At 39.7% G+C, this 27,733-nt stretch overlaps 1 long non-coding RNA gene across 1 annotated transcript in view; it reads left to right on the forward strand.

The window, feature by feature from the left end:
- The first annotated feature begins 21,242 nt into the window (after positions 1-21,242).
- LOC134416743 (uncharacterized) overlaps positions 21,243-27,733 on the forward strand; it is a 59,461-nt gene continuing 52,970 nt past the window's right edge. Inside the window, exon 1 of the long non-coding RNA XR_010027361.1 lies at positions 21,243-21,297. This is a non-coding gene — a long non-coding RNA (uncharacterized LOC134416743). The remainder of the gene's footprint in view (positions 21,298-27,733) is intronic.

A 27,733-nucleotide genomic window follows, 5' to 3' on the forward strand; every position in this document is an offset into this window, starting at 1 on the left:
TTTCCCCACATATGCATACAATTTCTCTTCACTCTTTCTTATGGTGAACATTGATGTTTGTTTTCCGGTGGTTGAATTCTGTGCTGAGGTCCCTGTTGAGGGAAGACATGAGATATGTGACAAGAGGAAACCTTTCAGACTGCATCCTCTGAGGGCCAAGTGTTTTTCAGATCATGTGTAACAAGTCCCAGACCATCCCATTTTAAGTCCTCCAGGACTTTCAGTGTAGCAGGGATATGTGAGGGGGGAACTTTGCCTGTCATCCCAGTCTAGTGTATCATTACATTGCATGCAGCTTCAGGGTATTGAGGAGTACATTTCTTTCCTCTCCTATTCAGGTTATTCCCCACTGTGGAGGGCTGACATGGACAAGATATCACATGCCCACCAAAGCCACTCTAATGTAGATCAAGGTAAGGACAGGGAGAGATCACTCACCAGTTACCTTCATGGACAGAGAACACTAGAGAAAAAAAAATAAATTTACAAATTAAATCAGAGTACAATAATGGGAAATCAAATCAAATTTAAGAGATATCTTTCCTCAGCCTTCCCTTCATCCCAAGCTCAACAACAATCCAAATTTTCTCCACTTCCTCCTCTCAGCAGCACAAGGGTGAGGGAAAGAGGTGTTGTGCCCCTTCGTCATAGGCTGTCTCTGCCACTCCTTCCTCCTCTGGAGAAGGACTTCTCACACTCTTCCTCTGGTCCAGCATGGGCTCCCTCCCATGGGAGACAATCCTCCATGAACTTCTCCATGGGCTGCAGGTCTTAACAAACTGCTCCAGTGCAGATTCCCCTTGAGGTCACAAGTCCTGCCAGAAATCCTGCTCCAGCGCAGGCTTCCACAGGGTCTCAGCCTCCTTCAGGCATCCACATGCCATCGCATGCCTGAGGTCCTCCAGAGGCTGCAGGTAAATCTCTGCTCCTCTGCAGATCTCCATTGCCTGCAGGGGCACAGCTGCCCCACCAAAGTCTACACCATGGGCTGCAGGGGAATCTCTGCTCCAGCACCTGGAACACCTTCTCCCCTGCCTTCTTCCTTGATCTTGTGACTGCAGAGCTTTTTCGATTGCATATTCTCACTCCTCTCTTCTTTGTCTTCAATTGCTCCTGTGTAGGGGTCTTTCCTCCTTCCCCAGCTTCTTAACTGTGTTGTCCCAGAGATGTTATCACAGTTACTGTGATGGGCTCAGCCTTAGACAACCTCAAGTCCAGTTTGGAGAAACTCCTAGCGGTTTCTTACAGAAGCCATCCCCGTAGCTCCCCCATTATGGGGAAATGGCTGCTGTTTTATCCAGAGCACAGTCTGGTGATCTGACAAAAGCTTGGTGCACAGGATTCCACCCAGTGTAAGTCAATCCTACTAAATCTCTTACTCACTGCTTTTCTATGGACACTTGTGCTTACACAGGTTCTGGAGAAAAATCACTGCCAGAAAGATGGGTGGTCCTGTGTACTCCTCATAGGGAAGAAGAGACATAGGTTATACAGGAATCAGAGGGTCTCTTGTTAAAAAGGCCAACTAAAGTCCAGAACTGATGCCTGCAGTTTTTGCAACTTCACATTGAGCATCTTAAAACAAATTATTGCTACAGTATATAAATCATTTGATTTCAGCAAGCACTCACCAGAAAATATATTAAACCTCAAACTCCAAGCCCACAACTTTTGTGTGTCTGTCAGAAGACAACTACCATGGACCAAAGTCATCTTTGCTGCTTTACATCAGCAAAAATACTACCAAAAACACTGCCAGAAATCTCCCAGACTGTTCCAGGCTAATGTAAAAGCCTTTTCTGTTGAGGAACAAGACTACAAAGTGGCTCTGAGGGCAGGGGTAGTTAGAACTTCTCCACATTATATTAGTGACCCTGTCTGAAAGTTACACTGACCTACATTCATCTTGTATAAAAACCTAGAAAAATCTAAATAGAAAATTACTCTATATTTTAAAGTAAGTCTAAGACCATCATTGCTCCTGATAGTGAGCTAAGAAAGTGTTTTCATGTTTTGCAGAGAAACTTCTGTTAAAGAAAATACAGTACAACTTGTAATCTGAAAAACAAATCAGAAATTACTTAAAGTCAGGGATAAAATTTAGGGAACATTGAAAGGAGAGAGTTTTATTATTAAAGGGGTTAGAAATTTTGTAGTTGAACCATAAAATTTTAAGAGAAAAAAAGAATTTGCAAAGCTTTTTTTCATACATAAATATTTTAACACAATCAAACTTATGTTTTCCCAGCTTTACCTTAAATATAAATGCCATGTCGCACCTGAAATAAGCAAGATAGAATTTTCATTGTGTCAATGCTATAGCAAAACAAAGCATGTTGACACAGTAAGAGCAATCGTGGGTAGCTTGTTTTCTTTTTACTGATAATTCTTATGTAATTTTGTGAATATTTTGAGGTATATTCTGCTTTATTTTTATCACATTTATGATTAACCAGATTTTCACCACCTTGATATCAAAGAGCCAGTAGATGGCAGAATGGGTTCATTTATTGTCAAGCTGAGCCAAGTTGCTTCTGCTCATTTAACAAATTTAGACCCTATGGAGAGAAGATGTATTTGGGCTACGGTCCACAATGTGGCTCTGGCTGATTGCATGTGTCCATTTGTATGGCAGTTTTTATCTTTTCAATTGAATTATAGAAAGATAAAATACTGGCATGTATCTCAGAGAGACCTTCTGATGCCTGTATAACCTATGTCTCTTCTTCCTCTTGAGAAATACACAATTTGAGGTTTGTTTGTTGTTTTCTTCAAATAGACCAGTGTAAGAGCTTTAAAATGTGAGGGGGAACAATAGTGATTCTCTGCAGCCTTAATGGAAATTTGTACGAAAATCCCATTTTGCCTGACTTCCAGCCTTACCTCTAGCCACAAGTCTTGTTGGCACACATTGATTGAAGATGTTTGCATCAGTTTTGGAGCTGATTTCTGGAGGATGCCTGGGTATAAAGATTCTATTTAAAAAAAAAAAAAAAAATCTATTGATTTTTTTTTGAGACATTGTTTTTTTTCCTTCTCCAATGTGATTAAACCAAACCTTTTAGAAAGCTCTCAAGATCAATCAAAAAATGAGGAAGTTAGGAAGTAGCCCTCACCTATGGGTGTTAGCCTTGGAAGTGAAGTACAGCCTGTGGGATAGAAAGTCCAAACACAAGTTCCTGCTCTGTCTGATATACTTGGCCTTCAGTCATGCTGAGATGGGCTGGGCATGCTTTGTCTTGGGCTTCTGTGTGAGATTCCAGCCTGTCTGTAAGAAGTATCACCTGCTGAAAATACCAGTGAAATTGGTATAGGTCTGAAATTAGCACTTAGAGCTTTGAAAATCTCAAGTGGTGCTTTCCATACCACTGGCTAAGGCTGATTTATGAAAAAAATCACAGCAGAGAACTAAGGAGAGAAAAGTCCTCTCTTTTTTTATCCCTGAGATTATTACAACTGTTGTATTTTTCTGTTCCAAGGAGAAACATCCAAAATTTTGTCTTGAGATCCCATAAAATTTGCCTTAAAATACAATGTGTCATATCATGTAATCTTAGCCAAATGAAGGAGTGGGTTTTTTCATTTATTTATTTATTTGAAGGAGAAAAGCTACCACTAAAACATAGGCTATTTTATAGGGCCTCTTTTATAGGATCTCTCATTTTGTTGTTCTTGAAATTTTGTTTTTCTTTCTTTACATTTACTTTAATATAGTAATATAGACTTCTAGGCTTGGTGAGGTGCCAAGTACATAGAGATTAAAGCCATGAGCTGGGTTGCAAATCAGTGCTATTCTTTTAAAGTAGAAATAGTTTACTAAATTGATGTTTATTTAAGCCTAATGAGTGAACTCTGCAATATGCAGTACACCAGGTCCATGAAAAGACAGAAGGCCAGATTATAATCTCATTAAATGAAAAGAAATTGGTGCTATTCCAATATTAAAAAATATCAGAATTTCATCTTCTGTGTACCTAATAAGGAATCTAGCAGCATAATAGAAATGAAATCTGAATTTATCTTCCTACTGAATTTACACAGACTCTGATCATTCCCAATGGGTTCAAAACAGCCAGTATGAAGTTCACCATACAAAGTAGGCAGGCACATGTCCACTAGACACTTAAAGGAGAATATATTAAAATCCCAGTGAGTCCCAGCCACATTTTATACCTTTTCCTGTAAAGTATGGTGTGGTGTAGTCAGGCTGTTCTGTTTTACATAACAACTCAGTGTTTATAGTAGCAGTTGCTTAAAGCAAAATGCAAAAATTATATAGGCAACATGAAGGATTTTACCTGTCACATTCTACTGCTTTCTTCTCTCTTGATCCTCTCTATTGCATTGAGCATTATTTTCTTTCCTTACAGTGAAATTTCCACCATTCCTCTCCTGGAGAACTGGAGAATCAGATAATCATAGAATTGTTTGGGCTGAAAGGGACCTTAAGGATCATCTGGTTACAACCCCTCTGCCATGGACAGGGACACCTTTCACTAGACCAGCATGTTCAAAGTCCCATCCAATCTGGCCTTGAGCGCTTCCAGAGGTGGGACATCCACAACCACTCTGGAGAGTCTATTCCAGTGCCTTACCATTCTCACAGTAAGGAATTTCTTCCCAATAATCTAAACCTTTTCTCTTTTAGTAAAAAGCCATTATCCCATGTCCTATCCCTATATGCTTTTGTAAATAGCCACTTTACAGATTTTTTTAGGTCCCCCTTTAGACACAAGAAGACTGCTATTAGGTCTCCCTGGAGCCTTCTTTTCTTCAGGTAGAACAATCTCTCAGCCAGAAGGACTTATCCTAGAGGCTGGGAAATTACAGTCCAAATTCCTTTGTATCTGCACATGTACTCATACAATGCCATCATTACACATAATATTCTTACATGAGACAAGACTGCTCTATTAAAAAGCAATTAGCAAATACATCTTACAAAAAGAACATCTGTTGTAACTGGATGCTTTGTTTAGTCTGTTCCTGGATGGATACCAAGCCCATGCCAACAAGAGACCTGGGTCTAGAAAGCATTTGCCACCTCTACATTAATAAATGAAACAAGCTGTGAAATGCTCCCAAGCAGATACATGGACACTTAGATTGTTAAAACAGTCCCTACCACAGCTGTGGCCTGGGAAGGCTAGTGGTGTCCAGAAATATTCCCCCCACACAGCTCAGGAATGTGAGCATTTGAGGGCCATTTCCAGCATGCCACTTTCATGCCTCCAAGGGGGCTTTGGATCCTGGAAAGTTTATGAGCCTCAACACAAGCTGTAGGATACTCTGTATTGGTTCGCCACAGTGTCTGGAAACGTTCCTGTGTGTTGAATTCCCCAGCCTAGAGCAGAACATGTTTCCTAGCTCTCAGCCAGGCCAGACTACAAGTTGAGACAGGGGCCTCTTGGAGCTATTGTCCTGCCAGGCAGTCACCTTTCCTGAGGCTGTATTTTTGGTGTATTGACACAATTAGCATCTAAGCAGCAATTTTAATTGCTGTGATTTTTGATGGCATGTCCTAGGGTTGTTGTAGGCTTGGCCCTGCTTTTTCAACAAAATGTCTCAGCCTTCCTATTCCTCCAGTTTTCCTTGAGAGGAAAGGAAGGAAGAAGAAATAGGGGCTCAGAGAGTGCAACTACTCAGCCATGGGGGGTAGAGCTCAGAAGCCCTTGCTTTCCTTGGACGCAGCTCCCATCATTGTCAACAGATGGAAAGGGGAAATTGGGGGTGGGAGCAGGCTGCTGAGGGCTGCTTTGATGTCGGCCTGTTTGTTTGCTTTCTGCTTCCTGGACCCCCGGCCGAGGGGCTGGGACCGTCAGCTGTGGCAGAGGCACAACAGGCAGCAGCCTGCAGACAGGACGGCAGCACATGTCAGCAGCAGGAGTGGGAGGCATCAGCTTAAGGCAAAGCAGGGATAACCTGAAAGGATGAGATCAGGGAGTGAAACAGAGAGCTAGGGAACTCTGGTGAGGCAGTAGGTGTCTGGGGTAGGACAGCAGTGCTCACTCAACTGGGTAAAGCATAGGTGGGGATATGAGGCGGAGCCTTCCATGAATTTGTCTGAGAGTTACTAATTTTCAACCCTGACACAGTTCAACTGTTTGTGAGTGAGGAAATGACATTCTAATGGGCTGTGGTCCAAGCCCTCAGTCAGCACAAGGCCAGTGGGTGCTAGACCGTGTGACCTTGAGGGTGGGCTCCTTTGGGCACCAGCTCACTTCAGCCAGGTTTCAGGCAAACCAGGAGCCATGTTGGCATCTCTGTGACATAGCACAGGACAGAGTGGCAACTCCTGAAATATTTTCAGACATCTGAAGGGGTTTTTGTGTCCCTTAACCTCTCTTTTTTTACAATATCTCATGGCTAAGAAAAAGTCATGACCAAGACAATCTCATATTGATGGGTAAGAAAACAAAAATCTGGATACTTTCAGGTTATTTAGATTCACTATGATACCACACAGCTGGTTTAATAAAAGAGAAGATAAATTAGCTCCAGAATTATTCAGTCAGAATTCCCATCAAGGGGTTAATCTTGAAAATGGTCACCCAGATGGATCAAACAACAAAATATCAATCTGTATCTCACAGTTGCAATGGGACCCTCATGGTTAAAAATAGTGATTTATGACATGTCAATAGGTACCTTAATGTAGTTCTCATACTTCTGTCCTGACAGATGCTTACTTTGTTATTCAGCTGACATAGCCAGCACTAGAAGATGAAGGTAACTGATATGCAAAGTAATAAGAAAATATGCAGTGCAGTATAAAAGCATGGGTCTTCTATTAAAAAAAGTGGCTGTGAAGTGTTTCTTGACAGGAATGCTTCCCCTGAGAGAATTCAGGGAGATGCACATGCAAACAAACAGCACTGATCCAGGCATGGTTCTGTCAGTGACCCCGTCTCAGCTTCAGGAAGATGTGATGAATAGTGTGTGTCTTTGGAGAGAGCATTGGAATTTAAGGGACAAAACCGAAGGTGTTGCATGTCTGATACCTGGGCTACAGCAGGTATGTGATTACATTACTCTAAACACTGCAAGAAGGCTTGAATTACTGAAGTGAAATGAAAGCCACTGCTGTTTTTGTGGAAATCCCTTTTCTCTGAGGGAAAAAGAGAAAGAGAACAGTGGAGGGCACAATTTCATTTTGTGAAAAACCTGTTTGCAAAGTCATGTCAAAATTGGGAATTATTTGAAATACTTATGCTTCCCCTTTTATTTTGGGGTTTCCAGCCTTCTCGGAGAGAGCTTGTCTACTTTAAGAGAGCAATAAAATTCCATGTCTAAGACTGAGAACATAATATATGCACATACTGGAGCTATGCATTTATAACAATGCTTTTCTTTATGGAGTCTTTACAGGTCAGTCAGGAATACAGAACTTTAACAGAAACTCCGGATACCACATATAGGTATGGAATAGGTGGGGAACTGTAGTTTAACCATGGCTTCTACTTTTCAGATGAATTCAGAGGGTAAAATGGCACAATCTCTTGAATGAGATGTTTTGAGTCAAGGAATCATCATTTTCTAGGGGTTATCAACCTGTTAGGAAATTGTTTGCCTCTTATTATTAGTCATAAGATTGTTTATCATGATACAAGCACAATACGCTTATATCTATTGTGTCTTTTGTCAGCGGTGTATTTTGTTCATTTTACAGTGCTCTGAAATAGATCAGGATTGCTGAACACTACCAAGAAAAGATAAGAGGTTTTTACAACTATGTAGCTGTGTTTTGGACATAGGTGACAGGAAAACAAGATACAGAATAACCCAAATAGGCTACTCAAAGTACATCAATAAATAATTTTATTAACATTTTTCTATGATTTTTAAATAATATTATAATTATTAAAATTTGGAAAAAAATTAGAATTCTAACATTGGTACTGGAGGTGAGCCAGGCAAAATCTACAACTACAAAATGAGTAATTGCATACACAAACAATGTTTGTGGATTATAATTATCCATTTTGCCTGGTCAGCTATCATGAATGCATGGATTCAGCTTGAGGCCACAAGACTGACGTCTCCAAAGTCTGACGGAAAATTAGCGATGTGAACCAGTTTGAACGAACAAGCACCAATGCAATCACTCCATAAAACTCAAACCAACCCAAATGGGAAAACAGATGGTGGGAAAAGATAAAACCTACTATTTTTGTTTTAAATAAGCATTTCACAACAAAAGAAAGCACATGCCCCAAAACTCTTATCCTTTTTGTGTTTGGCCAAAGTTATAATAGAAGTAACAGAACAGTGGGGGGAAAATCTTGTTTTTCAGAATAACTGGGCTGAACAGACTTTGCTTCGGGGCTCAGGCTGTTAAAAAATATCACACTGAGTCTCTTCAGCTGAGTCTTACAGGAGAAGGACCAATGTGAAGGCTGCTGTTTTAAGTTCAGCTGTAGAAGTTTCAGTGTGCCTCTTTCAGTGTGCCACCCCACTGCACAGAGTTTTATGTGTGATTGAGCATGCTGGCTGCATGCACGGATCTTATGTTCTAGCCACGTCCTTAAAATGACACGCATGCCCTAATTGACTGTCTGCACCCTAGCCATTCCCATAGTCTGTCCACAGAAGTCTGTCTGTCTGCCTGCATAATATATTGACCTCCAAATGTAAACTAATAGTGTGGGCACCCATAGCAGCCTCCCTTTACCTGTATTGTGACCAGCATATTTGAAGAGGAGTTATATTTTCAGTCTGCACAGTCATCAAGGAGGCCTTGCAGTTATATTATCTCATCTGTGGTTATTCAGCTGCAGAAAATCCCCTTTTCTGTGATACAGTTGGAGCCAAATTTACCACATTCCAATTAACTACCTTTGTTAGTATTAGTTTTCATGTGGTCTATTGCTTTTACTTTTGATGGGGTTTTTTTGCATCCAGAGCCAAGTGGTTAGCCAAAGTTCAGGATCTTACAGGTTTAGGAAAAATCATAATAATGTTTATGTACAAACAAGTGATACATAACCCCACACCCCTTAACACAGTAAAAATAAAAGACAGGTAGATTACTTTCCTAAAGTATGTAAGAAGTCACATTATATCAAAAAAGGTTTTCCAGAAGTCCTTCGCTGAAGAATTCCCTGCATCCTCTCAGGATACTTTCGATGCCTTTGCCACTGAACTGGGGTTGCAAATGAATGCCCTAAGCTGATTTATAGACACAATCTGTTCAACCCTGAATGTGACCTGACCTGTTTTCTTTATGGCAAGCTTTCTCAGGATCCATCAGGATCTCTCTGTTAAGATTCTTTTACTTCACTTGAGTTGTGCAAACTTCAGTGTGCATCCAAGATAAAGTCAATGGCAACAATGAATATTGTCCAATGCAGCAATAAAGAAAAAAAAATAATTAAAAAAAAATTAAAAAAAAATTAAAAAAAAACAACCCAAACCCTGCCACCAACAACAAAATGTCTCCTGTGTTCCATTTTTCTGTCATAAACTAGGCATTACTGAAGAGGAAAGGAGGCATTCAAGAGCATATAGAAAAGGCGAATGTGGTTTAGAAATTTAGAAATAAGATGATTCACTGTGAGGGGTATGCATTTGTAATGCTGTATATTGCTTTATTCTCTTCATCCTGTAACACACTAGAATATCAAATGAAGTAGAAGCTGATGCCTCATTAAATATGCTGTCTTGTTCTTTCTTATTCTCAGAGTGTTTATTCTAGACATGGTGCTATTTCAAGCTTCTCCATTGTAGTATCCACATGCACTCCTGGCAGTGTATTTCACTCTGAGCTGATCTGTTTGAGTGGAGACTGGTCCTTTATCCAATTTTTTTTGCATTGTAGATATAGTCTGTGATGAAAGCAAGGAGAAAGAAATAATACTCACTTCCCATTCTGTGTTTCCTTTTTCTTGTTGAAATTGACAGTATAACAGTGCATATATATAGCTGCGTACACTTTCTTGGCTGCTCCTTTAGAAAATGCAAAGATTTTAAGTTCAGTATGCTGAAAAGCCAGGACAGAGCAGATTTCCTGCACTGCACTACAAATTAGGCCCATGTTCTAGAAATATTGGTCTGAGAAGAGATTTCTACCTCTCACACTATTTGCTGCTCTCTGCACTACTATTACAGACTGTCCACCTCATTAAACTCACCCTTGTTCTGAAGGCTGTGGGATCCTTGAGGAACAGTCATGCTGTGCAGTGGAGATTAAAAAACTTAAAAGGTGCTTAGACCTCATACCGGCCCTTTGCACAGGAAGAACGTTTCATTCAGTATAAGATTTTTTTACAGTAGAATCTAGTTTTAATAACTGTTCTTTCGGATTGATTGAAAGCTCATGCTGCCCTTTAGCTATCAATCTTCCTCAGAACACATTTAGTCATTACTGCTTTATATGCTAAAAGCAGGTAACCACTATATTGTGTGTCTGTTACGACTTCAGGGGACACTGTAACATCACTATCTGTGGTATCCCTTTTCTGGTTCCAATCTAGAATCAAGTACCTGCTTGAGATGTTTGACTTCAAAGTGGTTCATTTCTGCCCTGAGGGGAGGATTTTATTTTGTTTGTTTTTTGGTGAATGAGTACTTGCTATGGCCACATCTGGATTTTCATTTCTTTTGAAGCTAAATTTCAGTAGGTGCAGTGCTATACAATATACTTATTCCAGCTTAGCCATGTCAATTACTTTATAAAGGCCCCACACTTTCTTCCTGTGCTATGTTGCATGCCTTTGTATTTCTTTGTGTTTTCACAACTGCTATAGATCTTAAAAAGAGAAAACTTCTGTTTGTTTGGTAGAATGACCTGCATGTGGCTGCACTGGTATTGATGCTGAAACTTAGTACATTAAAGATAAGAATTGCTTCCAGGTATGTTAACAATAGATTCTTTCTCTGAGGGTAATGAGTTCATATTTAAACAGGAAAAATCAGATACTGAAGCAGAATAGTGGGCAAGATCTAATGTCAATCTCTCATGGTTACTTTTTTCATTGGTCCCATATCTTAATATAAGCATAAGTTTTGGATTTTTTCCAAGTAAGATTATTATGAGTATTATTTCAATCATCAGTCATTTACTGTTTATTGTACTGATATAAAAAGTAATGAGAAATTAAGATTCTGAGAAAAAAATGTTTTAAAAATACTTGGAAATTGGGCTAGCTTCTCAGAGTTCAGATAAGGTGTTCCGAATATCTTGTTTTATCCAATTCATCTTCAGTGCCAAGAACTGAAAAACCCCAGATTTGTTGTTCTTTTTCTTTCATCCATTTACATCTCATGTAGAACATTTTTTCATAGGAAGCAGTCTCCAATCATTCCTGCAGTTATTAAACAGCTGCCAAATTTTGGCCTGAAATTCTCTGTATCTTTATTCCACTCATTTATTAAGCCATAACCCCACCAGATGAAGTTACCAAAATCTGAATTAAATACACAATTATGAAACATAAAATTCACCTGAAGAATACTGTAAGTACCTTTCAAGATCTGAGTTTGGTCTTCTGCTCTTTTCATCTTTTAGTGACTGAAACTCCATCTGCATATTTTATAATAGTGTACAAAGAGAATCCCAGAACCTCTCACTTCACTCATTACATTATTTTTGCCCCAGGAAACATACACCATCAAATCCAAGTTCTGGAAGACAAATAAAGGAGGAAATGAACTTACAATTTCATGTGGAAAAGTAACTTAAATCCAGTCACAGCTCCCACTGAAACAAAAAGATAGCTTTTTATATGTCTCTACATGTTAAAGGTATACTGTCAGATATTTATTATCAGATTTTAACCACCATGTAATTTGAGCATTGCAAATATTGAAATCATGTGGATGTAAATTTGGAAAGAACTTTGAGAAATCCCATAATTCAAAGCCCTGCCTGTCTTGTGAGATCTGTATGTCTGCAGTATCCACCTGATCCTTCCTTATCTTTAATAGCATTAATTCTCAAATATACCCATATGGGTAAAGGACATACAGCAAGTCATTAATGGGCAGGAGAGGTAGGAATGAGCTGGAGCACAACTGGAGTTTCTGGAAGTCACAGATGTTTCCAACAAAGGAGGGACCAAAAGACCAGATTTCCTAGTCCGTGCCTGGTCTTCCTACAACTAAGTCAGTTTCACAGGTGAGACAGAAAATTTGAGATACAGCCTCTCATCACCTTGCTGAGTGTGTTACACAGCATCAGATTCACATGAATATATGATACAGAAATAGGAGGCCACATTGTTATTCCCTAGTTCTGCCTTTCTTTACTGCTCTAGTACACTTCTGCTTGTGTCTTTTACTCTAGGCAGTTACCATGATCAAATTTGATAATTCCCTCTGACCATGAGAATACCACTATTAGTAGACTTCTGTCTACCAAATAGGGAAAAAACCCCACTGCACTGTGTCTATTCACTGCTGTGAAACATCCTTAAAATTTGCAGTGTCAGTCAAAGATGAAAGGAAAAATAGAAATAAATCACACTGATACCAATGCAACACCTTCATCTGTCCCTGTGTCTGTCTCATACAACATTTCTTGTTCTCTGCCAGATGTGTGGGCTGCTCTCTTCCAAGTCTTTCAGTTCAGACTTGATGAAAAGGAAGAATTTTTCCTAAGACTTTTTAAATTATTTTAAATTAAAATATGTTGTTAAGACCATTTGGGACAGAGTGGCATCCAGAAACCAGCAGGGAATGTCACAGTCAGCAGAGATTACTTGATGTCATATGCATCAGAGAACTAGAAAATGCCTTGTTTGAAGATGGAATGAGGGAAAGAGGCATTGCACAGTCAAATGGAACTGCTGGTATGAATTACAGGTAGGAAAGAGACAGAATAGAAGGAAGGTGTGCTACTTTTGGTTGGTTGAAAGTGAATTTTCTTCACAGTAGCTGGTATGGGACTACAGTTTGGCCTTAAAAAGCTGGAAACAATGTTGATAACACTGCAATATATTGATTATTGCTGAGCAGGGCTTATGCAGCATCAAGGACTTTCCTGCTCCTCACCCACCCATCAGTAAGTGGGCTGGGGGTGCACAAGGAGTCAGGAAGGGACACAGACCTAAAGCATCATACTCAACATAGAAAGCCTGGGGTAGAAGCTGGCAGTGGCTGCTGGTACCCAGGGACTTTGTAGCCATTGCTTGGTAGGTGGTAGGCAATCACTCTTTTGCACTAATTGTTTTTCTCAGGTTTTCTTTTATTTTTTTTCTCCCTTTCTCTTTGTTGGCTTTCTCCTCCTTTTTTTTTTTTTTTTTTTTTTTTTTAATGATAAACATTTGTCTCAACCAATGAGGTTTTATACTTTTTCACTGCTGATTCTCTACCCCACCCCACTGGAGTGGATAGGGGCTGTGAGTGAGAGGCTGTTGGGTGTTTAGATACTTAATGGAGTTAAACCATTACAAATGGGGTCTGGGCAAAAGCCTGAACACTGGTGAGTAGTACTGTGGTTAGGGGATCATAATCCCTCTCAAGTCTTGCTGTTTCCCTACAGCGAAAATGCTCATGATACCTAGTAGCAAACATTTCTTACTGCTCTTACTCCTTGCTGACAATTTTGTCAGCGTTTTTGTCAATGGCAAAAAGAGCAAGAATACTCTGAAAATTAATTCTGAAGTTTTCTTCTGTTCAGAATTAATTTGGAAGTCAGTACAAGGATAGAAAAAAAACTTTTTTGATCTGATTTTTTTAACAAAATTAATTTGGGCTCCGCAAGGGCTTGCATCAGTGGTGCAGCATAGCCACCTAATGAAAGAAATGCATTTTGGAATCACTCTTCTGCTCAGAACTGAAAGCTGGCTGTCACTAAGATTAACCCAGTTAAGGCAGCTGATGTTGTGGGAACCTGTTCTTATCCTTGCCTCAACGGGGAGTATCCAATATAATATCTTAAAATAATTAGTGTTGATTGTCTGTTAGGTACTGAAGAGTTGTACCTGAAGGAAAAGAGCTGTTCCCAATTACAGTGTGTATCAGCTGGAACTCTCAAGTACAGGGAAGGATGCATTATATTTTAAAAAGTTTAGGTCCTAGTTAAATCAAAGTTGGCATCTGAAATTAGCAAGTATCTCTAACTCTACTCCATGCAAATTTCATATCTTTGCATATGAAAGAGGGACAATATATACCACTCCTCAGGGAAATTCTGAAGATACCCTAAACAGTATTTCTAAAGTAATTGCCTGTTTCAGAGTTATGAGGACATAGAAAAGTCTAAGAGAACATAAATAATAGACACAGTGGGAAATAAAACCACCACTGAAACAACTGCTAAGTAAATATAAACTGCCCGTTCTTTGCACTGGATGGTAAAAAGACCGTGCAGTCACAAAATTAAAAATGATATTACAATAAAAATATTAAAGGACACTGAAGTAAAATGTTTTCCTCCATCTTTTCTTTTAAATTTTCAATTTTATATTTATATTTATCTCATCTTATTGTCTGTAGCACAATCAAATGACCTTCAGAGTTTTTGGTACTATGAGGTACATGATTACATCATACAGCCAAAAGAATTTTAAGTCATTCATACTGAATCATGGGATTAATCACAGGAAGCACAATCCTAAGTGAATTACATAGATCATATCAAATGAATGGAAGTAAAACCTTTCTACTTACCATGCTTCACTCCCTTTACAGCACACTGTATAAACCATTTTAAATTCTTGAAAAAATATGGAAATTTCTGAGAAACTGTTTTCCAATGCCTTCTTTCAAAACCAGGATTAATTTTTCCTGTTTTGTCTAGTAAGCTATTAAGACTTAGGTGCTGTGGTTTCAGGTGGAAGAATAATATGGGTAACTGGCATATGGTCCAGTCTGTTGGCTGGATGTGAGCATCCAAAGCTTTGCCTTAATTATAAAGGCATCCCTGGGGTGAACACACCCAAATGTGTTGCTAGGAATTTGATCAAACTGCCACATGTCTTATCCTGCAGTAAATCAAAATATTCTCAGATTGTTTCTCTATTTGGGTACACACTTAGTACAGATCAATACATATGAATCGTAATACACCTTACACAGTGACTTAGGAACAAGGATTTAAAGACATACTGATTACCACTTTCAGCAACCAGGTCCTCAAGCACAGACTTTTAGGAAAAGTTGCCGTGATATTCCCATGCTAGCCATCCTAAGAATCACAGTGGTTTTGTCCTGTCTCTAGCCCAGCTGCTCCCTCACCCCTCGTCCCTCATGCAGCAGATGAGTAGAAAACCACTCCCCATGGTCTTCTCTACAGCACAATAACCAAACACAACTAAATTCACTCCAGTTGATTCATGCCCTGAGGTGCCCTAAGATTACTCAGAATCAAACAAGTCATTGTTATCCTTGGAAAGCAATGGGTGGTTCTTGGCTACAAAATTAAATCAGTTTAAAAATAGCTGACAGCACCTGGGTGAGCTGAGGCAGAACTAAGCAGGGCTCAGCTGCATGGACAAACAAGAACTATTTTCCTTTTATGCCTAGTCAGAATTAGAGGATAACAAAGCAGCTTGACATAACATGAGAAGAATTGTCATTCTGTCACCTGCAACTCAAGAATGCTGCAAGGCTCACATTGGTGCTGTGCTTTGCCCCTTCTCACTGTCTGAATTCTCAGGTTTACAGTTACCATCATCAGGATATTAAAGCTTTGCAGGCATCATCTACATCTGTCTGCACCTGGCAAATCCTGCATTCTCCCCCTTGTATAAATCCTACTGCTGAAAAGTTGGTTTATACATTCCATGCACCCAGGGTTAACCTTGCAGTCTTAAAAATCTTCTGACTTATAAGCTACATAAAAGGGAAATTAGAAACCAGAGGGAGGGGAAAACCAGACAACAATTAAACACATTAAAATTAATTAGGTTTTTTGAAATGTGCTGGTCACCTGAACAGAAACATGCCAGTTTCTAAACCTTTCAGTACTTTCATATGAGATAAATTTTTCAGTTTCTCTGCTTTCTATCTTATGGTCATTTTGGCCTTGAATGAAGCCCCGGAGATATACTAGTTTACTCCAGATAAGCATCCATAAGATTACTTCCTTATCTGAACTTTGTCCAGAGCTCCTTGTTTGAGAAATCAAACCATAAATCAACTTCCTTGTGGTATTCATAGGAATTATTTATTGTTGGCTTGACTGGAGACAGTGTAAGACACCCTTTCTTGTGGTATTTTGGGACTTTGGGTTGTAGCAAGATTACCACAGACTCCCAAAACAAATATGAACACACACACACAAAATAAACAAGAAGGACCTACCACAAATCTGTGCTCTTTGTGAAATGCTCACTATCAGAAAAAGGGAACTAAATTCAGTTCTCTCTCCTGGTATCAACCAGGACTAATGCTCTTACCTTCAGTGAAGCTATTCTGAATCATCAATAATTTAATTAGGATGGTATCACAATAAAAATCTTCAACTGAAAATTTGGTTTTACCATCTTCTCTCCTGATGTCATTGACTGAAGGAAGTTACATGACAAGGCAGAACTAAGTTTATTTTCTTTTAAAGAAAAAAAAAATGGATCTAGAAGATGCCATATCCTGTATCTCAAAACAGTTTCCAAATAATCTACCTAGACTTGGTAGACTTTTGGTGTCAATCAAAATAAAAATTACGCTAAAATACAAGAATTTTTTTTTCCAAGATAATTGCATGTTGTCCTCAATTGAAACATCATGACTGCAAATGTGCCATGCAGGAGAAGAACATTTCCCCACAGAGTATTTGACTGGAAGACTGTTTTCCTTTAGTGGTGAAAGTTGATTTGCAGTGGCTTGTACTATGCATGTTTTGAGCATCCACAAAGTTCTTGAGCTGATTATAATCATTCATATATTTATTTGTGTGGAGTAATCTGAGATTATTTGCTTTCTGCTGTGGAAGGTGGTGATTCAGTGTCTGTGCAGTCTCCAAAGCCTGCTTTTTGTTTCTAACTCTGTTTCTTTTGAAAACAGTGTGATGCACTGTGGAAATAGTGTTTGCAGGAAAGGCATTATCAGACATAAAGAATCAAAAAATTTGTGTGGCACACTCTCCAGAATTTAAGTTTAAGAACTTATGGTTGTGCTACTGAGTGGGGTGTTCAGAAATCATCCAATTCTTCCTGTAAGAAGCAAAAGCAACAGGGAATTTAGCTCGGATGGGAACAGTGGAAACTCAGAAAACGCCCCATATGTCAACCACCTTGTGACATCCAGCCACAGACATATGGTCTGTTTCAGGAAAAGTGCACTAGGATTAAGCCATGGTCAAGAAGAGCTGGAGAAGGGTCCTGGACCATGCCACACAGTTTTCTCAACAGCTGCACTAACTACTGGATGCCAGAGTACCGGAGCGCTGGCTGGTGAAAAACATTGAAGACAGATAAAAAAAGTAATGTCAGTCTTATGAAACAGCAAGAAGGAGCAAAGAGCTAGGGAGATAGAATGAGAAAACAGTGGAGGAGAAATATAAAAGCTTTGTATCTGACTTCCTCCAGTTGCTAAGCCATTCCTCAGGGCAAGAGGAGAACTGCTCAGATGCCACTAAGGCTCTGTGGGAAGTGGGTTTGTGGCTAAGGATTTTCAAGCTGTCAATATGAGACTGCTTAACCAGTTGTGTGTCCCTAATGGGCATGGTCAGGAAGAAACAAGAGTATGGGAATTTTCTTCAAAGAAAACAGGAGATGGAGATCTCTGTGAACTCGATGAGGGGAGGAACAGATGAAGAAAGCAAAGAAAAAAAGAGGTGCTGGAAAGCCTAAAATGGGACACACCTGCTGTACTCTGCTAACTGAATTTATGGAGTTTGCAAAATACAGCCAAATTAAGTTCTCTGAAAGTGAGAAAGTGTAAATTTCTCACCTTCTCAGATAGGCTGAAAACTTCCAACTGTAAATTTCAGGCAAATTCATATGCAGTTCCTGAGCTGACAGGTAGCCTGAATCACAGGAGGGTCAAAAGTCATTAGACCCTCAGTGAACTCCATAGAGTACCAGAGGAATGTCTCTTTAATATCAGCATTCAATGCCCTTTGAAGAAAAATACAAAGGCAGGATTTCAGTGCGTCAAATGGTGATCTCTGGAACTTGGACACTTCCATCACAACTCGCAGTTCCATATTCCCACCACAGTCAACAATGTCCTGGTCAGTTAAGTTCAGTTCTGATTCATCTAAACCTCAGTCAGACATTTTAAAGGTCCCTGATGAATCACACCCTTGAAATATCCACTTCTTTCCATTAGGTGGGAAGGGAATTGAGGGTGACTTAGTCAGAGAAGAGCTACACACAAAAAGTCAAGTAAAAAGGCTAGGGGGAAAAAAAGAGAGAGGAGGATAAGAAAAATGAAAGCTGTAATTTCAAGGTTCCCCCATATGACAAAGATGTACCTAATGAAGACCAGAACCCCCAGTTTTATTGCCAAAGAAGGCAAATTCTGTTGTGGATGAAGAGGGGCAGGGAGTTCCCACATTAATTTGGTTCCCACAACTAAAACTGGAATTTGGCCTCTTGCATCAAAGTTTGTCAGCATGACACTTCAAAATCCTTTAGTCTAACACTCTATTCAATTCTGATTTTGCCAATTGCTGTGCTGTTTTATCTTCACAAATCCATATGTTTCACAAAGAATACACTTTTCCAAACATAAATATCTTCAGCTGTTAAATCCCAAGGAAACCAAGTTCAGCTACAAGAAAGACAGACTCCAAAAAAGTTAAAAGTAAAAAAAAAAACAATCACAAATATCTTGCCTGCAAAAATACCTATGCTTTTCCAGAAACAGTAAGCTGAGAAGGCAACAGAACATCTGAGGATTTCTTGTGATGTTACATAACCCTGGGAAAAATATTTCTAGGGTTGGGAATTTAAAACCAAATGGTCTTCAGTTACTTGTATGGTAATATCCAGAACACTCCAGTGCATCCCAGTGTGGTGCTATTAGCTTAAGTATTCTCTTTTTCAAATGTTAGTGCATATTCATGGTGGATTACTAAGCAAGCTCATTCAGAAAAGAGTGGATATTAAAATGTTCTCTCTCATCTGTACAAAAAATTGAAAGTAACATTTCTCAGGTTGAGCAGCAAGCCTCACTCCATCAGTGGCTCCTTAGAAAAAGTCCTTCCTTAACAATTTGGAAGGGGCATTTAGCTGTTCCTCACGTAAAAGACCCCTGAAAGCCAACCAGAAAGCTGAAGTCAGCTTTACTGAGGAAAAAGTGCATTTGGAGGACAAAAATTTTCCTCCTTCTGTTCATAATCTCAGAATTACTTAAAGGAGGCTATGCCTCCCCATCTAGTTGGTGAATGCACTTCCCTTCAAAAGGAAGGCTTTGTGGATAGGGAAGGGGACTGCCCAGCCTTCAATGATGTGAAGGGTTCAAAAGAGTTTATTCACATGCTAATGAACAAAATAAGCTTTGGGGAAGTCTCTCCTGCATAGTTTGCTATTTTTAGTTTCAACATGGCTTTTGTCCTTATTTAGCCGCAATATTTAGTGAAGACAATGTACCTTTTGATGAACTGAGGTGAACTTGCTCTTTGAAATGGAGTACAACTCCCAAAGTCATGAATAACAACTAATATCCCCATGAGGTAATCTTTACAGGTGTTATCATGCAAAAGAAAAAACCCAAAGCAACAACTCAAACCTAAGCCTAATAACATTTCCCATCTCCTGGAAGAAAATTCCACCACCTTAACTCCCTTATTTTACTGATTTTATGGTACATGACCTGTATAGAAAGGAAGGTAAAACATGGTCAGGATTGGCCAGCAAGCAAGAAATTCTAACTTCGAGACAAGAGGTGCCCACAAGAATCTGGGTAGTCTTGTTTTCCCCCTCTTCCTGCAAATACAACTCCTGAGTTACCATTCTTTTTGCTGATGTTATTTCTACCATGTAACCCCTTCAAACATTGAATACAATCAAGCTAGACATTTCCCATGAGTCTTAATTAATCGTAAATAGAAGGTTGCAACATGCAATTCCTGTTCCTTTCCCTCATTTGACAAACAGTGAATTTATTCAGATACAGTTACAGCGCACAGGAGAGTAAGTGATAATGATTTGTCTTATGAATTTTGTCTACTAGAAGCTAAGATAGAGCAGAGATTATTAAATCTATGCAATTTTTAGTGTTTAAATTTAATAGTAATGCTTTAGAATGTATTTTTTGTGAACCAGAATGTAAAACTAACAGAGGAGAAATGTACTATTTATATTTGTTTAGTTAAGATGAGTTGAGATTGGAGGTTTTTAAATGGATTTCCTAGGTTTTCATTTATATAAGGATGGTTAATGCCAGTATTGGTCCATTCACTTGAGGATTTATAAGGGCTCACCCATTATTGCCTTTCAAATCAGGAAGTATGCAGGAGAAACTTTTCAGGACACAGCTGCATGTCCATTCTGTTTTTGAGGCTAAAGTCCTTACAAAGTGTCAGAGCAACCTGAGTTTTTTGTAAGAATTGAAGAGTCCTGCACCTAAATTAATATAACTCATATTACAGTGTGCAAAAGACTACTGTATCTGTGCATAAATGCTGAAAGATCCATAAATGGGTTTATTGAAATAAACCCATTTTTGAATAACACTGGAAGCCACTTGGTACCTTTGGGTGAAGTGCTTGTTGAGTCAGTAGTGGCAGAGTTTCATTCTGCAAATCTGCTCTGAACAAATACCAGAAACAAAAATAAACACACCATTCGAAATTACATTTATCTCCTTATTTTGTAGTGTCTCTTCAGGCAGCTCACAAGAGTGAAATACAGAAAGTGCGTGTGGGCCAGGAGTGGGCTATCCATTTTTCCTTCCCTCGGGGGGGGAGTGGCAACCGCTGGTTCTTGGCACTCACTCAGCCCTCCTGCTTTGGCATAATCAGGAGCTGGAAATGTACCGTGACTAAGTCTCTTTTATACCAAATCCAAACATTCTTGTCAACGCCAGGATTCAATTTGCATTTTCAATGCCAAGGACAGGCAGACTAACTCTACCCTCTGTGTAGTAAGTCAATCCCATAGATGAAGAGAAAAATTTATTCAGCCTAATTTAGATTACCAAGGGAAAATTCTGAGATTTACTACACGAATTATAGCGAAAAAAAATTACAGAATGTGAGGAAAATGGTCCTTTTTGTTTCTTTTCTGTAAAAAGATCTGTTGTGTCAGCAACAGTCTGAAAAACTGATTTTTACCTTCAGACAGGACTGATCCATTTCTCAGCTGCTTTTAAGATGAAAATCCTGCAGTAAACCCCCCACACCTCCACTACCAATCAAGAGTGAATGGTGCAACCATTGCAGGATGGAAGAATTCAAAGAAAGAGAAGGTAGGGAATCAGATTGGAGTTATGGAGATATTTATATATAGTTATGGAGTTATTTCCTCAGAAATGTTAAGTCAGATTTCAAACATTTATAAAACTTTAATAAAGCAGGTTGTCAGACTGAGAGTTGGGAGAATTTCTTGGTTATATTACCTGCCAACTCAGCTCTATATTCAGTTTCATACTTGGCAGACTTTTTACTTCTCTCCACTTCATTTGTCTGTCCATCTGATGCACTGTATATTTCTTTTGCTCTCTCCTCATCTTGGCTATATTTGCCCCTGAATTTACCTTGTGCATCATCTCTAGAGGAAGCACCATGATTTTGATAACCTCCTATGCACTTGTAGATTTTTTTCAAAAAGACAAGCTTCTTTCTTTCTCATTCACTATCATACTTTGTTGTCACAGTCTGACTGAGCCTTCTCCCTTCTGTTCATTTGTATCCCCATGCACAGTATTTTTGACGGTTTGTTTAAAGGCCAGGCTGATATTTTCTAGAAAAAACTCTCTGTCCTTCATTCTTTTTCCCCTGCTCTCTGTTAATCATAAAGTCCAAAGCATTTCAGATTCCTATCACCTCTGTGCCTGTCAATTTCCTTTACTATTTTGTTTTTCCATTTTTTAACAAGTTCTTTCTTTTCATATTAAAGCATGATTCATGATCCCCTCAACACCTCATGTTCACTTTCTTCTCCCCCAACAGGCAACCCAAATTCTCTTCTTCATTCTCTTATTTACTGAATTTTTTATTTTTTGTTTTTATGCAGACTTTTTGATTTCTCTTTCCTCTTTAACTCTGAAAAATGGTCTGATTTCACTAAGCTTTCTTCCACTTTGTATTTCTCAAGGAATAATTTTTCAGCTTTTCTTGCTTTCTGGCCTTATATTCTACACTAAATATAAAGAGGGCTTTTTATCTCCTGTGGTCTTTAATGTCAATTTAATGTGATTTTCCTTCATCTGGTGGCTGCTGCTGCCATGAGGTGTCAGGTATTATCTCTTTTAAAGCAGAACAAGGCAATAGGGGTGCTAAGGGTGCAATGCTAGAAATAAGTGAGCCAGAAGGGACACCCATCAGTAGCATTATAAGGATGTGCACACCCTTGAATCACTGCATGATGATTTATCATGCCCGTACAGATTAAATGGTCAGGTTAAAGGAGGCAACTGAGTCTTCCCACTAGGGTTGTATTGCTGCAGCACCCAAATACCCTGCAAAATCTCCTGTTGGGCATTTTTTCCTTTGAGGGATGCAAAGGGTGTGCATCACCAGCCGGCTCAATGGCAGCGGGATGTCCAGGGTCAAACTGACACCGTCTGGTGTGGGATTGCGACTGTGTTGCTCGACAGTGTAAAGGTGCCAGGCAGGAGCAGTGCCCCACTCAGGCAATTATTCCCACTCCCCTCCAGTGTTGGAACAACAGAGCACCTACCCCTCCACGCTGTCAAACATGGTGACAGAGACCCGGGGTTTAACAGCTCATTCTCTTCCATCTCATGCTTTTCTCATCCACCTTCCCAGGGAGGATTTGGTGATAAGCTTCCTTTCTGAAGAGTCTAAGGCATTTTAAATAAGTGGAGATTAATGGGAAGGAGAATTGGGTATGAAATGAATTGACAGCTGGGCTACATTCTGTAAATTGTTTTTCATTGGAATAAAGAGAGCAGAGGAATGGTGCTGTATATTTTGAGATTCACTTTTCTGACATGGACCTTTTAAAATTGGAAATGGATACTTCAAATGCATTACAAGAGTTAAGAATCCACATGGCAAACATATGATCTGCTTTGCTGTGGTTCAGCAAAAATTCTGTCATGTTCAGCTATGGTCACAAGCTGATTCTACAACTAGACTTAAAAGATCTCTACCTTATAACTATAATTTTCTTTTCACTTTAGATTTCTCTTAGAATTTAATTAAAAAAACAAGCAAAGAGAAGAGAGGAAAATGAACCACTGCCATTGAGCAACATAAAGATGTCTATTTTAGACCTCTCTAGAACTGCCTATTTCAGTACCTGTACCTGCATCAGGCACAAGTAAGAGCGCAGGAACCTGTCATGGTACCCACTGCATAATGCACCCCAATATTTTGTCTCTGATATTGACCAGCATTAGCAGAAAGATGTGGAAAGTTCTCGTGCTGCTCTTTAGTCGTACCATGTATTGAGCCTAAAAGTCTGAGGTTTAATATCTCTTCCATATTTTTTTAATTTTTGTTCTATTTACTCAAGCTATTCTTATTATTCATGTAAATGTCCAGATTGATTAAAAAAAATCCTTGCTTCATCTACATTACATAGATTTTTTTCACTCTTAAGTAAAACCAGCCCTGCATTCTAAAGTCTGTGGACATGAAATGCAGAGATTTCTGTGTAAGTTATTTCAGGGTAGATGACACAGAGGTGTTGCTTCTTTTTGATGCTTTTGCTCTTTTTTAAAGTACAATCCTTGTCAGATCAGTTCTAACAATTCTCTTTACTGCAGAGAGTGAACTTTTGGAAGGTTAACCTTAGCTAAGTTGCTCTAGGTGCCAGGGCTATTATCTCAGAAGATATTGTTTCAGGCCTCCATGAGATGTGCATAGCTTTCAGGGGAAATCAGTAGTTTTAACATATGGAAAGTTTGTAGCTCAACATATATTTGTTGGATTTGTGTCAAGTGCAGACCTCAATGAAATTGCTAACTCAAAATCTTCCTCAGATGTTGTCAGTCTTGCTGATGCAGCAGCTGTAGCTTACTGGCTTGGTGCCATGGTGCAGGTTTTGAAACTGAGCATCTCTTGCTGGCTGATGTGGACTCACAGATGTCTGGGTGCACCTCCTTAATCGTCTCATGCTTTTATACATACTGTTCTCCTGGGTCAGCTCACCACCACCTTGGTGTCCTGCCCAGTGCCTATGCAGCAATTTTGATGTCTAATTCTTCAAATTCAGGATCTTCCTTTGTGCAGGCCTTTTCTCTGCCCTCTTCCCTTTGCCCCAGTTTAACTAACTAGAAAGAAGATAAATTCACAGAATCACAGAAATTCTAGGTTGGAAGAGACCTTTAAGATCATCGAGTCCAACCCATGTTCTAACACCTCAACTAGATCATGGCACCAAGTGCCACATCCAGTCTTTTTTTAAACTCTTCGAGGGATGGCGACTCTACCACCTCCCTGGGTAGATGATTCCAGTATTTGACCACTCTTTCTGTAAAATACTTCCTCCTTAATTCTAGCCTGTATCTCCCTTGGCGCAGCTTGAGACTGTGTCCTCTTGTTCTGTCTGTTGTTGCCTGGAGAAAGAGACCGACCCCCAGCTCACCACAGCCACCCTTCAGGAAGTTGAAGAGAGTGATGAGGTCGCCCCTTAGTCTCCTTTTCTCCAGGCTGAACAACCCCAGCTCCCTCAGTCGTTCTTCATATGGCTTGTGTTCCAAGTCCCTCACCAGCCTCGTTGCTCTCCTCTGGACACGCTCAAGCATCTCAACGTCCCTCCTAAAGTGAGGGGCCCAGAACTGGACGCAATACTCCAGGTGAGGCCTCACCAGTGCCGAGTACAGGGGAAGAATGACCTCCCTGCTCCTGCTGGCCACACCGTTCCTGATACTGGCCAGGGTGCCATTGGCCTTCTTGGCCACCTGGGCACACTGCTGGCTCCTGTTCAGCCGACTGTCAACCAGCACCCCCCGGTCGCTTTCCACCTGAGCACTGTCCAGCCACACCGTCCCCAGCTTATATTGGTGCAGGGGGTTATTGTGGCCAAAGTGCAGGATTCGGCACTTGGACTTCTTGAACTTCATCCCATTAGCTTCTGCCCATCCATCCAACCGTTCCAAGTCCCTCTGCAAAGCTCTCTGTCCCTCTAACAGATCAACACACGTTCCCAGCTTAGTGTCATCTGCAAATTTGCTAATAAAGGTCTCTAAACCCTCATCCATGTCATCAATAAAAATATTAAACAGAACTGGCCCCAGCACAGATCCCTGAGGGACACCACTGGTGACTGGTCGCCAGCTGGATGCAGCACCATTCACCACCACTCTCTGGGCCCGGCCATGCAGCCAGTTCTGAACCCAGCAAAGAGTGCTCCTGTCCAAGCCACAGCCTGCGAGTTTGTCTAGGAGTATGCTGTGGGAGACAGTGTCAAAGGCCTTGCTGAAATCCAAGTAAACAACAACTACAGCCTTCCCTGCATCCACTAAGCGGGTTACCTGGTCATAAAAGGTGACCAGGTTGGTCAAACATGACCTACTCCTCCTAAATCCATGCTGGCTGGGTCTGATACTCTGGCCATCTTGTAAATTTTGCATGATGGCACTTAATATAAACTGTTCCATTATTTTGCCAGGTACTGAGGTCAGGCTGACTGGTCTATAATTACCAGGATCTTGTCTTTCCTCCAAACCCATTCCCCATGCCATTTCTTTCATCACTGTTGACAAGTCTTCCATCTTTCCAGACACTGAGATTTACAACCATGAAACTACTTTTCACTCCACACTTCCTAATATTTGAGTACCCAGTCAATTTTGTCTTCTTTGCTTCTATAATCTTCTAAACCTACCTATTTTTCTTCTGTGTCACTCATCATTTTGCTCTCATGGCTACCTCAACCTCCTTTTGTGAACATTTCCTAGCACCCAGCTTCCCCTATGCAGCCTACCTAATACTCACCAGCTAAAAATAATTTCTTTTTCCCCAGCTGAATAATTGTTCCTTCTCTGTTCTAAGTCCTCTTTTCTCTCTCACTCCTTCAACATTCAGTTCAAAAGCCCTGACAGAAGTTTTGTACTGCTGTACCCTCATTTCTTGAATCATGTTGTGTATTTTTGCCCTTCCCATCCCTCTTGTTTCATTGCTGTATCCTCCCTTCCCATCCTTGCATGTGGAATTTGGGTCATGCTTCTTCCAGTGTGCAAACTCCCCATTTCTTTCACTTAAATCTCTGCTGACATACCACCTTTGCTGTTGTTTTACCCTAGCATTTCCTTTAATATCCTGCTTATATTTTTCCACTGGAATTGTTTATGCTCCTCCATATCAGAAATCACTCTTCATGTAATTAGACAACTTTAACATTTAAGCTTAGAGCTTGATACCATTCAATTATGTTAATCTCTGTATTGTACTTCTTCTGTTCATCTCTATCTTGTACTTCTTCTGTTTAAATTGCATCCCCCTTTCTTTGAAGTGGGTGTTCTGGTACAGGAATTCTGTTTTATCACTTAGCAGCTATTTGGAATTGACGGGGCTAATCTGCAGTCAGAATCATTACAAACGCCCACAAAATCATTGGTGAGATGACAAGAATAACAAATGTTTCTCTTCATCCTTCTGGGGGACCACAGCATCCAGAGTGACCCTCCTTTGTTCCATGCATGTTCCAACCTTCTGCCTTGCAAACACTCCACTGGCTTTTAAGTGCATCCTTTGTTGAAGATAATGGACAGAAATCTGGCAAGCACCTTTCCACAAGGATTGTGAAGAAGATTTCTGAAAAATTCACTGCTGTGGAAGTTGAATGTACAAGTTTTTTTGAGGTGGAGTGTTTTGGAGAGAAAATACAGTGAATGCTTAGTACTCCCCTCTTTTACCTTTTGCCTTTAGTAGCAATATCCCAAGAACAAATACTGATGCCTTACCTTTCAAAAACATACAACCTCAGAGGTGTACATTTTATATTTACAGAATTTGGGGAAAATAACCTCTATGAAGTATAGTGATGAACTTGTAAAATTATTTGAGAACCTTACCACTATATTAGATTCACTTGACAACAAAAGCCTGTCTGCATAAGAAAATAAATTATCTTATACACTCAGCAGTATGGGTTACTCCCACACATTTGTACCAAATGTAATTGTTAATGGCAGCAGCCACAAACTTTGTAGCTGAAATGAATTTGACGGGTGTGATCTGTTTGTTTTAATTATAAAAGCTGTTACTAGTGATAGGAGTATTACTTTGGAACAGGCTTGTCAAACATAACTTCTCTCTCTGTAGATATTTTCAGTAAGAGATCTACTTTTCAAGCCAATAAAATTCCCACCAGTCTAAAGATGAAACATTATATTCTGTGGAGAAGTTCTACTTCGCCTTCTGAGCATCTAGCTACATGATGTGATATATACATACATACATATTTATTTAAACATCATTCTCTTCTACAAATCAGTTCATTTTGGCTGCAATCCAGAAATACTTTGAGGCAACTTAATACATGACTTCAACAATAAGTGGTTTCTGCTTGGGTTTCAGTCTGTCTCTTTCATGGGTAATGCACAAGGATAAGGGTCAAAGTACTTAAGTCTTTAGCCAATACTAATTAGAGCTGAGAAGATGAAGCCTTATTCAAACCACTATCTACTTCAAACTTGAACAGAAAGTTAATATTTTTCAGAAGTGATTTCTGAATATTCATCTTGTGACTGTTAGCTGAGACTGCTGAAC

This window comes from Melospiza melodia, chromosome 3, assembly GCF_035770615.1.
Source record: "Melospiza melodia melodia isolate bMelMel2 chromosome 3, bMelMel2.pri, whole genome shotgun sequence".
Lineage (NCBI taxonomy): Eukaryota > Metazoa > Chordata > Aves > Passeriformes > Passerellidae > Melospiza > Melospiza melodia.